The 12,750-nt window shown below is 36.5% G+C and overlaps 1 long non-coding RNA gene across 3 annotated transcripts in view; it reads left to right on the top strand.

The window, feature by feature from the left end:
• LOC121074859 overlaps window positions 1-12,750 on the top strand; it is a 178,214-nt gene that overhangs the window by 118,888 nt on the left and 46,576 nt on the right. The window lies entirely within an intron of this gene.

Raw genomic sequence — 12,750 nt, 5'->3', positions numbered from 1 at the left:
CTGTAAAAAGGACAGTTGAATATTCCTGATAATTTGTGGTGTGCTATGAAGGTCGGCCATTAGCCGTCGGAGAGGTCGAGCAGTACCAATTTGTGGGTACCAATTTATTTCGGGATTTCTGCCTGCTTAAATGGCCGTCAAGCATGACAGCCGCATTTATAGCAAGAGTTAACATGCAAGGACTTGCCAGGACTCTGACTCTCCTGACCTAATCTTCAATTTAGTCACACAGTTTCATTTTCAGCAGGCACCAGACTAATGTGTCACACAGACGGATTGCTTCTTGTTTTTCATATTAATGGCTCTGTTCCCAGACGATGCTGGTTTTGTTGGTATCGATGCACTTTGGGCCCATCCTATTAACCGGGTAGTCCTGGAATGAAGGCATGAGTTTAAAGCCCTCTAGTACAAGAGTAATAGAAAAGTTTGTCAAGTATTACTGTGGAGTTACAAGGATTAGGCAAATGTTCAATCATTGCGTTTCCAGGGTCCAAGTCATAATTAAGAGGAAGAAAATGTACATCCAATAAATATCAGTTCAACCAAAGAGACTTACACTAAGACTTTATTTTAGCATACAGCACTTTTGTTCTGTAGTTTGTTGACATTTAAAGTTATCTTAAAAGTATACAAGTCCCTTCTTTATGAATATGCTGATTGTCTATTATAAATCTGTTTTGCTCCAGGTCAAATTAAGACAATTTGTTATGTATCAGAAATTCTGTATAGACTCTCATTTGTTGTGGGTACAATTTTTTCCCTCTTTAGAAGGACATGCACTTTGTCAGCAAGGAAATATTTTCTGGAGATAATTTAATTGGGAGAAAAAAATGCTCTTTCTTCTCTTTTTTTACTCCAACAAATAGAGTGCCAGTGATTTTGCTTTGTGAAGCATGGCACAATGTTATGCGCTCAGCTGTGGACTCAATTTCATTTTATCCCATCTACAAAGCTACTGCTGCTTTGGAGTTACATCTCAGAGCTCTCTGCCCCATACCTCCACTCATTATTTTGTTGTTGGAGTTAAATTTGAGTTTGGCGGTTCAGAGTTTTAAAATCAGAACCAAACTATGAGCGGGAAGAACCTACCTCTCCAAAGAGATCTTGAGCATGAAAATTTTGAAAGTCAAATTGCCTCTTATTTCTGTGAATTATCTGAATTCTTGCTGAATGTATAACTCACACTTCAGCTGTTGTGTCTGCTGATAGGTAGCTCCCAGTGTTTTGTAAGTTACATTTACTGTTTTAAGTAGCTGCAGGTGAGGGAGAAAAAAAAAATTAACCTGACCATTAAGTTATTACTTAAAATATGTTGAATGCTTGCTATATTACTAATGCTGTGTTCATATTCTAGTGCTAAATCTATGCTAATGTCACCAAAATTGCTGGGTGGTAAGCCATCCCAGTGTGTGTGCCGGAGTAACTCAGATCTTACCTCTCTCCTCCTCCTATTCCCAGTGAGATCCCATCTACCTGGAAGGGCAGAGTTAAGGAGAGGCAAGGGGAAAAATATACGATACCCTTACTTCATAACACAGGAGAAGCAAGATAGGCAAAATCTGGAAAGAAAAAGAAAATCACTTTCTGTTGTAATAAAGCAAATATTCATGAACATGCTGTCCTTTACAGCAAAAGAAATGACAACAAGAAATAACTTCCTTGAGCTATATGCAACTGCTTTTCATTCTGTGTTCTTTGTCACTTGAAATTTCCATGCTTTCCTTAGATTTTAAATACACTATTTAATCTTGCATCTGTTTCTCAGTGTTTAATTAGTGAAAGTCGCATGGTTCTCCTGTAATAATTCACCACAGAATTAGCATTAGCATTGTTGTTTAATTAGAACTTAATATCTAATTATACAACAACAACAACAACAAATGAAATCTGAATAGCCTAAGATTTTCTAAGGTTCCTGAGCAGTTAAAAGCAGAAATCTGAAAACAAATATTATTGTTCATAAAGAATAACCTAGGAGAACCCCATTTTTATACATTATTCTGAATGATTAAATACCACAAGTAACTCTACTATAGCTTAATATAGGGCAGACGTATATATATTTAAGAGCTAAAACATTTTAAAGGTCCGTACTTGTAAATCTATCCTGCAGATTTTAAGAGCCACAACAAAGATCTTGATAGAATAATTCTTTGCATTGTCAGTGTTATTTAGCCAATTCATATCAAATTCAGATAAATTGCCAATAAGCTTTTTAGTGCCTACCACATTCCTAGAAGTAGAGAATTAAAATTTACTCAGAATAAAAAATAAAATTAAGGCAAACTGCAACTACAAAAGAAAATTCTTTAAAGGGTGTCTAGTGGATTAGGGTGAAAATTGATCCTTTTCTGTATTTTTTCCTTTCACAACTTAGTGATGGTCACCCTCAGTGTTGAGACATCCTGGCATGTGTGTGCCCCTGGTGCAGCCTCTGCCTGTGCCCAAGTCGAGAAGATGTTGGTTCAGGTTTCTTTTACAGCACCTAAAGTTCCTGCAAATTGCAGATTTTCTGCTATGATAGTGAGAAAAGGCTTCTTGGATTTTGTGAGTCCTGAAACATTAGTAGCTCAGCACTTTGAGCCCACATCCAGAAAGATATTATTTATCTGCGAGTTATTCTTAGTTGTTTCACCCTGTTATTATTATATTAAGCCCATCCATTATTGTGAGTTATCGCAGGCTATAGTTTCACCCCATGTTTAGATTTTTTTCCATTTGTGTTTGCTAAAATGCAGTGCTTTAAGGCTATATTACATGTACTTGGAAACATGTCATTTACTGTGCTGATCAATATGGCATTTGAAAGAAAATATCAGTCTTGATTACAAAATTGTCTCTGTTCAAGCTTGTACATATTGTGAAGAATCAAGGCATAGAAAGAAGTGTTTTTTCAGTTTTTGTGGTTTTAGATCTAACAGTATTTTTAGACATGGTATTAAACTTTGAAGTTTGGATATATCACAAGCCCTAGCCCATTCAATTTGCAGTAATAATCCTACTTGATTAAGACTTATACTTAGATTATACCAGAGATCAGAAATCTTGTCTCAGTGGAGTGACATTTATTGCATTTTCTTTAAACAAGTAGGAATTATCCCCATTCAAATGAAAATGAACCTGATGTATGCATCCTACTATTTCTTTAAATACTTATACCTCATCTGTGGTTTTGTCTGTATGAAATAATATTTTAGGCCTTTGTTTCAAATTATAGCAGTGTGAAGGAACATTATAATTTGATCTACCAAATGTGAGGCTGCTGCTTTCTTCATAACATAATGTCAAACTGCTATTGTATGCTTGCTAATTATAGCTGGTAAAGCTTTTTTTTTTTTCTTTGAATTTCTGAAGATTAAGATTACAAACATTTCTAGAATAGGAATGCACATAAAATGAAAACTCATACATTTTTTGCTTATTAGCATAAAGGTTTACAAGAGACGTGGACAGTTCATAGTAGAAAAATGGAAGAGTCATTCTAATTGTTGTTTAAGACTTTTTAAAACTTCCTTTAAAATCTTTTTTTTTTTTTTTTTTCTGGCTCTAAAGGGAGTTTGGTTAGAACCTGGAGGAAAGAAAGTTTATGTATATATATAATGAGAAATATAAATAATATATATATATATATATATGAGAAATAAAGATAAGTAGATTTAATAGCATTCACTCAGGTGGATTTCTTTATTTTCCGGAAGAAATCCAGAGGAATAAAAGTGAGGAGAGTCAGGAGCATCCAGGACAGAGAAAGTTGCTGACTGCTTCTTCAGGCAGTTTGAGAAATAGGTCCTATTTTTTCTCACCACTTCTCTACCACTGAACAGTGGAAAAAAATCAAAGCAAAAGGCTGCTGGATCACTGCTAGCTAAGCTGTTAGCTTGAATGGCTGGTGGACAAGTTACACTGATGTATTTTTATTGTGTGAGCTTTTGGCTGTGATTGTAGCAAACAATATGAAGCAAAGGGGTAAATATCCGGAGCACCGGAGTATCCACATCTGCCAGCAATATAATCACGCTGAATCTAATAACCTGACGTGTCGCTGCCTGGGAAAACAGTCAGTCAGAAGCTGGATGCCAGGAATTGTGCCATGAAGTAGGGCTGCTTGGAGTTAAACCAAGTATCATTTCCTCTCCCTTCACCATGACTCTGCCTTAGTGAGAGGAAGGTAAAGTTATAAGGGAAAAGGAGAGAACTAGTCTTTGTGAAAAGAAGAAATAACTGGAAACAGAGCAGCACGCCTTACCTTGGTTATCAGAATTGCTTTGCATTAAGATATAGTTTCATCAGGCAGAAGTGGTGTTTCAATTGTTATGATTATTCTGGAGTCATTATTTAATAGTATTTCAACCTTTCACTGTGACACACCAATAAAGCTTGCATAAGATGGGAACATTTTTGGAAGTGCCACTGTCAAAAGGTAGCTCTGTGAAAATATATCGGCTAGCAGATGTGGATATAGTATTTTATTTGTAGATAACGTCAGTAAATCAAGCGTGGGTCAAAAATAAATCAGCCAGGCAATTCCAAACAGGCACATGTACTGAAAAGCCAAACACTGATTATTTAATATAAATCTCTGAAATAGAAAGTTATTCATTTTCAAAATCCTTATTGTTCTGATCTAAAATTCATTTATCAACATTCACAAGACATTGAATGTGTTCCTAAGACTTCTCAACCTGACTAAACTTACACATTAACGTGTAAAATCTTCTTCAAATGTTAAAGTATTACATGTTTTAAAATTTTGTATTATTTGTAGTAAAGCACCATAAAATCCATAAAGTGCTTAGAACATTTAAAATGTATGGAAAAAATAGTGCAACTCATTAGTTTGTGTCAAATGCAGGTACATTTTCATAAAACCCAAATAAAGAGTAGAAGACATTCCAGGTATATATTCTTAGTCTTAATGAGCTTTCTTCATATATACAATTGGTCACTTAATAATAATTTTACATTTATTCAGTAGAAGTGTTCAGTAATATGACTTGAGAAGCATTGATTTTTTTCTTCTCTCACATACTCCGATGTGACACTAAATAATAATAATGTCAAACCACTGCTTTTCTGAACAGTCATTATCTTTTTCTAATTGTCTGGTGAGAGAAATGTATTCATCTCCCACAACTCACACTCTTTTTCTGGTAAATAGATCTTTTGTGTGGTAGTAATCTTACATTGACCTGTAACAAAACTTTAAAGCTCTTGATATATACAAAGTTGTTCAAACACCTTATTTTCCAAGTTACATGTTTTATTGAGCAGCAGAAACTTCAGAATTCAAATAATTAAATTTCTTTATGTGTATTTAAACTTAATTCCACCCATATCAAAAATTTAAGCATTTATTTTTCATGCTATATTATTCAACGTTTATGCATCTGGCATCTGGCTGTGCAGCATTAGCAGAAGACTACAGCAGCTTTCCAACAAGCAGTTTTACACCTTCCAGTAGGCCATGGCAGTTGGTTAGGGGCAGGCTCTGAAGGGTCAAGCTCCTCTTTCAGTACAAACCCCCTCACCACGGAGCTGTACTGAGCAATGTTAGAGCTTGCAGCACTGTATTGTCCATACGCTGTGTTTCTGAATGCTTGCGTTTGAAAATGAGCCAATACTACAAAAATTAAATGGCTAGTAGAACACATCCCCAGTATTTGTCTTCATAGACTTTTTTATATATGGTTGTCCAGGTATTAATAATGCTTAGTGAGTCTAATAACAAACAGGATGCAAATGGTAAATTCAATTAATTGTTCTCTAGTAAAAAACCCACAAACACATTGCTCCCATCAAAGTTATAACCCATTATAACCCAATTAAAAATAGGATAAAACTCATCCCTTTCTCTTAATAGGCATGCTAAATTAGCTATTTCCTCCAAAGAAAACAACATGTTTAGAAACAAACCCCACAATGTTTAGGAATGGGAAAAGAGTTATTTCTTGTCCCCTGCTATTTGCAATCTGTGATTAAGCAGTGTGAAATGGGGCTAAGCTGTCCTGTCAGTGCCTTAGAGCACTTCTGCCTCCCCTGTGTGCTCCAAATACATCTGGAACAAAAGCAGGGCATGGCATTGCAAATCTTCATTTTCATTAGAAAATCTCTTATAGCAATGGAAACTGTAAACATTGACTGTCATTTGTGTAATCCCACAAAGTTGTAACTCTTGCGGTCATGGATGAAAAGAAAAAAAAACCTTAATTATATGTATTTCTCACATTTTACAGGAAAAGTAATTGGAAGATCCCCACACATAAAATTATTTTCTTGTTGTTTTGCTTGTTTGGCTGATTTTGTTTAGTTTTGTTTATTTTCCTGTGGGTGCGTTTGTTTGGTTGAATTTTCAAAATTTGAAATCCTGGTGGTTACAGGTTGGACTGAAAAAAATAGAACGGGCGCCATTTCCATGGTTTGCAAACCGTTAATCCCCTTGATGGTCCAGTGTGTAATCCTAGAATTTAGTACGGTGGAATTTGTTGTGGTATAGCTCTGAAATACTGGAGCATTGTCTTACCATTTCCATTTACAAAAGACATAAATGTTCTAACGAGAAATGAAAATCTTAGATGAGTAGCAGCAACACATTCGTATGGAGAAACACATTTCAAATAATAACTTTTTATATAAAATATTTTTTTTACTATTAATAATTATTAACATTCTCACATCCATTCAGCTACTCTTTTCCAGTATGTGGTGATGATACAGGTCACATAAATTTATACCTTTTTTTTTTCCCTGAACCAGTTTTCTAAGTCACTGGACTTTTTCAATGATTTATATGCAGAATACTTTAATCACTCGTACCTCTATACCCACGTCACATATTGCAGCTTATTTTTTATTTTTTCAGTGGAATATAAACATTTTAAATTTAAATTTAAAATTATTGTTATGACTATCTGTAGGTGAATTCAGTAATTATTAGTGTTTCTGTAAATAATTTGGCTCTGTGATTCCTCAGCATATAGCAGATGTACACAATAATTAGAGTTGTGCTACTGCAGGTACAATATAATAATAGGAAAGTACTTGCTTTCTATTAGGCAGCTGTACCATTAATTAAACTCCATTTAATCATGAAGTATTCCATTCAAACCTTGTTGCAGAAACTCTTTCTTAATGTATACATGACTTGTTTGGGTGAGTAATTCAACTACTTATTGTTTATTAATAATTTACAGGCAACATGTTCCTGTAATTTTCCCAACAGCATTCTTAGCTGGTAGGCTCTACTGATTTCATGGCATTTTCTTCTCAAAGAAGCTGCCGCTCCACTAGCGTAATTGGCAGAGCCCCATTGACTTCAACTGAGCCTCAGCAATTCTTACCAGCACTTATTTGCATCATTAAAGGCATTTAAAAATCTGGTCTTGTAAAGAACAGATGATGTGATATTAAGAGAATGTCAAGCACACTGTTTCATGAAAAACGTTCTGAAAGTCACCAAAGAAAGGAAAACTCCACTTTTCCTGGCTTTTCCTCTCTTTTCTGCCATGTGAGGGGCTGGAGACTTATAGCAAGGAACTAAAAGTACCCACACGTCATTGGCATCCATTGGGGTGTCCTGTCCTCCTGATGGCTTCCCTGACTCCTGCCACCAAAGCTGGCTGAGAACAGCTGGGAGGACTGTTTGCCCAGCAGAAAGCTTGCTCCAAACAGTACGTGAATTCATTATTGCACTATCAACAAGCTATAATCTGAATTATTGATTTACCTAAATTTTTTGCCATTATTAAGAACAAGTTTTTTCATGATGCTTTCCTACTCATTAAACTAGGAAAGTGACAAACAAAACAGTTTTCCTAAAAGTTGTTTCTTTTTTTTTCTTTCTTTCAATGTTTCACTAATAAGGCTTGAAGATCATTGTTTCTGAATGTAGTTATCGTATTTAAAGAGACATAGTAAGTGACTAATTTAAGCTGTAGAGGATTGAATAGTAGCATTTTATCTTTCATTATTTTGTAATGTGCTAAAAAATCATCCACAGAATAATGCCAAGTAGAGCATAAAGTTTTTATGAGTGCTCAATCATGCATGGGAAGAAAAAAACTTTTTCCTAAAGCTAAGCACTTACACACTGTTATTTTCAGTTATTTTACTAATCACCATAGTTCTCAAACAAATTGACCATTCAGTTTTCCCATTGAAAACATATTGATATACATAACTAACTTATATGCAATACGTTCACCTCTCTAAGGTCATTCTTTGTCTGAGCTACATGTGAATTTACATTAAATGGGCAAGTTTGTGGTGACATAGCTGTAAAAGAAGAATGATGGTTGCTAATAAAATGTGAGAATCCAAAATCCATGTATTTTGGCACAAAGAGGCTTTCTGAAGCAGAATTCATTTGCAAAGCAAGTTACTGCAGGGATCAGAGTTCAGCATCATGATGTAGTAATGAGACAACATGGCACAAAGATGGAAATACTGTGAATAAATATCCAAAATGCTATGAAGTTGTGACAGTAGGTATGATCAGATACATAATGTTGAGATTCAGAAGTACTCCCCAAAGAGCAAAAGATTTTGATTCCTTAAAATGACATATAACAGGTAAATTGTCTTGCATGGGCACCATGCTTGTCAAATTTATTTGCTGTTCAGCTCGCTGTCCAAAAGGCTAGCATAATTTTTTACCCATGTAATTCACACGGAGTGTGGGAAGCTATAAGAGAGAAAAATATTGTAGAGCAGTTAACACTGTTTTATTTCAGAATTGATGCACAGGTCTGCCAAATAGTACAGATGCTTAATACACTCAATTTGTGAAGGAGATTTCAATCTTCACAAATGCACATCTTTTCAATCTTCACAAATGCACATCTTTTCATTTTCCATTACTGGCTCTGCTGTGTGCGGGAGAGAACCATCAACAAGGCTGATCAGAGGGGTTTGCTTAGTGTCCATCTCCAGTCCCTGAGGTGGGCACTGATGGATATCGAAGTTCAGTTATGAAAGTACCTGGTATTCAAGTGTAGAACTTGCTTGTTTAGTTAAATAAATGACCCTTGGTTGTAAGGCAAATAGCTTGACAAGACAGCAAGATGCCTTGAGAAACCTAGTGGTTCTGGATGGTCAGGACAGATGTGCAACTTCTGAAAGGTGTCTCATGGTTGGGGAAATGGGAGTGAAAAGGAAAAGAACATTTCCCTTCTGACATCAGCCTCTTTTGGTATTCATCTCTCTCTGTACATAAATATGCACAAGGTCATCCATGTTATAATGCGTTATATGCCAGTTACAAATTTCAGTTTCACATTATAATTTCTTTATATTAATAGACACTGTTTTACAGGAACGGGGTAAATACCTAATGACACCACAAAGGAAGGGAAAAGTGGAGGAGGCAGGAAAAATAAGGGGAGCACATTCCTTAAGTTCTGGGTTGGGATGTCAGTGATGGTTTGTCTGTTGGTTGTTTTTTTTTTTTTTTTTTGGTTGCTTTAAATATTGGTGAATTCTGCTATAAGCCATTGTGTTTTGTTTTTTTTTTCTTGGCATCTAGTTCCTTTACAAAAATATTTTTTTGGGGCAGACATTGCTAAAATAATTCTAGTGGGGTCGGTTCTACAGCATCATTCCACTTGCATTCCCTAATGGCCACTTTCCTGTCTTCTGACAGTGAGGTTTCTCTATTTGTGGGTTATCTCATGACATTTCATACACTTCCCAACTTTAGCATTTGGTTCATAGTTATAAGTCGGAATGTGAATTCTGCATAATGAAGCTGGCTAGTGGGAAGTGTAGCCTTTGCAAACCTAAGAAAGGCCTCTGGCAAGGAATCTCTAATAAAAAATATCTCCAAGTTCTGTGGGTTCATGAGCCTAAGGCAAGAGTGAGGACCATTAAATTATTGAAAGGTAAGGAACAGAATACAGGCACATGGCAACACTGCGTGGGGATGGAAATGTAGCTAAAAAAAAATAGCTATTAAATTGATTTTACTTCTGGGGCTTATTGTATGAATAGTGCATTGCTAAAAGACAGTCTCAACTGAGTAGCTCTTTCCAGCTTTCTCTTTCTTTTGGTCATTTTACTCGTTCTCTTCCCCTCTGAAGTGTTCTGCTAGCACTCTTGGAAGTGATTAAAGCATTGGGTTGTAATCCTGAGCTTATTTTTATTTTTATTTTTTTTAACTCCTGGGCAAAAGGGAGTAAAAGTTCAGTGAGACTTTGCCAGTGAAAGGTTTGCGGCAGCTGTCAATTGGGAGTTCATCCAAAAAACAGTGGGGTCAATGGACAGGTTGTCTGTGGCTTCAGTAGGATTTAGATAAAGCCCATGGTGATTTTATTACAGGTAAAATGGCTAAAACAATGAATGGATCTCTAGAATCTTCCCTCCTCCTCCCAAGCTAAATAATGCCATGTGTATGGCTGTATATTAGCACATCGGTGATGAAAGCATTGCTCAGACTACCTTTGATTTAATGAAAGTCATTTAATTAAAACTTAACACTCTTCTAAGATAGCATTGCAAGTAACGCATGAGACTCCTAGAAATACTGGTGGTAGGTGTTTATCCCATTATAATGGACAAGCTTCTGTAAAGTCTGTGTGTTAGGAGTCAGAGCTTTCTTGATTATCATTGCTTGACTGAAAATCAGTGGATTTCTGGTCTGGAGCATAGGTCTAGATTGGCATGAGCTAGCTGCAGCATTAAAAACTATGTTGGAGTGCTTGCTAAACCAGGATACCTGTGCATAATACAATTGAATAGAGAAGTGGCTGCCATTAGGGTGCTTCATATGTTGTGTAAGCTTTAGGGATAAAGTCCATTTAAATATCCACAGGTTATGCAGTGCTTCACGTTCTTGTTTCCTGGTGCATGACCAGGGATCTTGCCTTCTACCCAAGTGCAAATAAATATATATAATCACTGATAAAGTTGATAAATATATGCATTGATAAATATAAATCATAATTGCTGTCATCACGGATTTTGTGCTTAGGTTAGCCAGTCCTCAGTTCTGAAATACACTTCGACTTAAGTAGCTCAGGTAAAAAAGATATGAAAAGTGGCTCCTAGCAGGGCTGCAGATGCAATTCATTTGTAATATTGCTACTTAAGTTGCTCTGCTTGTGCTGCATCGCACTGTTCCTTTGAAGGAACAAGTTGTTATGGCTGGTGCTACATGCTTTACTCCAAAAAGCTTTTGGAAATAATACAGATAGACTAACACTCATCATACAGAAAACCAATGTTTATAATAGCAGAAAAGCATTCATATTTATATTTCACATTTTCCTTATACACAGCGGATAGAATTGATTTCATACTGGACTCGGTGCTTTAGCTGCGCTATCTTCCCTCTTGCAGGGAGAAAGCATTTTAATGGAAGTAGATACTCTTGTTCTCTCATAGGGGATTTGTTATAGCAGTGTCTTTTTTTTTTTTTTTTTTTTTTAAAGCAAATGGAATGGAAAGCTCAGTAGTGGGACAGGAAACGTCTTTATTACAGGCAAAATCACTGCGAGCAATAATAGCATAGGGGCAGTTTATGGGCTCTGAGCTGCAGCTCTGCACCTGGGGAGTGCAGGGCTAGGGCATGGACCATCCTCTGCACGTGATGGCCACTGCCAGCCTGGTTAGTGGCTTGGTGGTGACCTTCACATCTTGGCAGCATCTGAGAGGGGATCGAACCCTACTCAGAGGCATCTGGAAAACTGGCAGAGAAGGGGATAAGCAACACAAGCGTGCTCGCTCTGGCTGGTAAGAACGCCCCAAGCTTAATGACAAAATACAAGCAAACCTGTAGCCAGATGAAGTCCTTCATACATAATGTCATTGGTAATAGTAAAAATGTGAACATTTGAGTTGTGAAATGTACATCATGTCCCAGAGATGATTAAAAATACATAATAAATACTTACCTGGAGGGGCTTGTAAGTGGAGGCCCTAGCAGGAATGCGTCAGGGGTCTGTATGCAAAATGATTTTGTAATGGCTGAGGAAGAAATTATTTATTAGCTCATCAGACATAAAGGAATAGTTAATGATAGCATTCATTACAAACTTTATTGTGGCACAAAATTAGCAATCTGCTTCTATCTGAGCACAGTAGCAAAGCGTAACTGGTAGAATAACAAATAAATATGATTTATAGTAATATAAATATTATATTTTGCTATCAGAATTAATGAATCCTAGTAGAGAGAAACAGCAAATGCATTTAGTATAGATTTTAGAACTCAATTCCCAAATACCAAATTCTTCCCTGTGGTGTGCTGCTGGTCTCAGAAAGGCTCGTGCTGTTGGCCCTGGGTTGGGCGATGGCTGCGTGAGCATCGGGCTGGGGCAGGGGGAGCGAGGCAGAAGCCGGCTCCTCCTCCTCAGCCCTTGGTGAGAAGGGCTGCTTGGGGGCAGGTGCTGCGTATCCACGGAGAACAGTCTCATGAAACAGTTTATAGCAGTAATCATCATTTTGGAGAATTTGGATTACTCATAACATATAATGCATTTCTGTTCAACTTCCCTATCAAGCAGGTAGCACTTTTAGTCCATCCTTTATTTATTTATTTATTTTTTCGAAAGTGAAGGACAGGGAAAATATAGATTTCATGAGAGATTAGGTGTTCCAGTGTCAAAGATCTGGGCCTTACAAGGAAGCATCTGGTTCGGGAAGTTGAACCTGACCCTTGGATGTCGGCTTTCACTATCCTTGCAAAATGGAGCACTTCTGGTGTCGACCATTAAATATTTTGAAGTCATCGTCTTGACTCTAACATTAGTCTAAAGA

The sequence above is a fragment of the Cygnus olor genome, chromosome 9 (assembly GCF_009769625.2).
Source record: "Cygnus olor isolate bCygOlo1 chromosome 9, bCygOlo1.pri.v2, whole genome shotgun sequence".
In the NCBI taxonomy this organism is placed as follows: Eukaryota; Metazoa; Chordata; class Aves; order Anseriformes; family Anatidae; genus Cygnus; species Cygnus olor.
The sequence above is the reverse complement of the archived record's forward strand: the minus strand, read 5'-3'. Positions and strand labels throughout refer to the sequence as shown.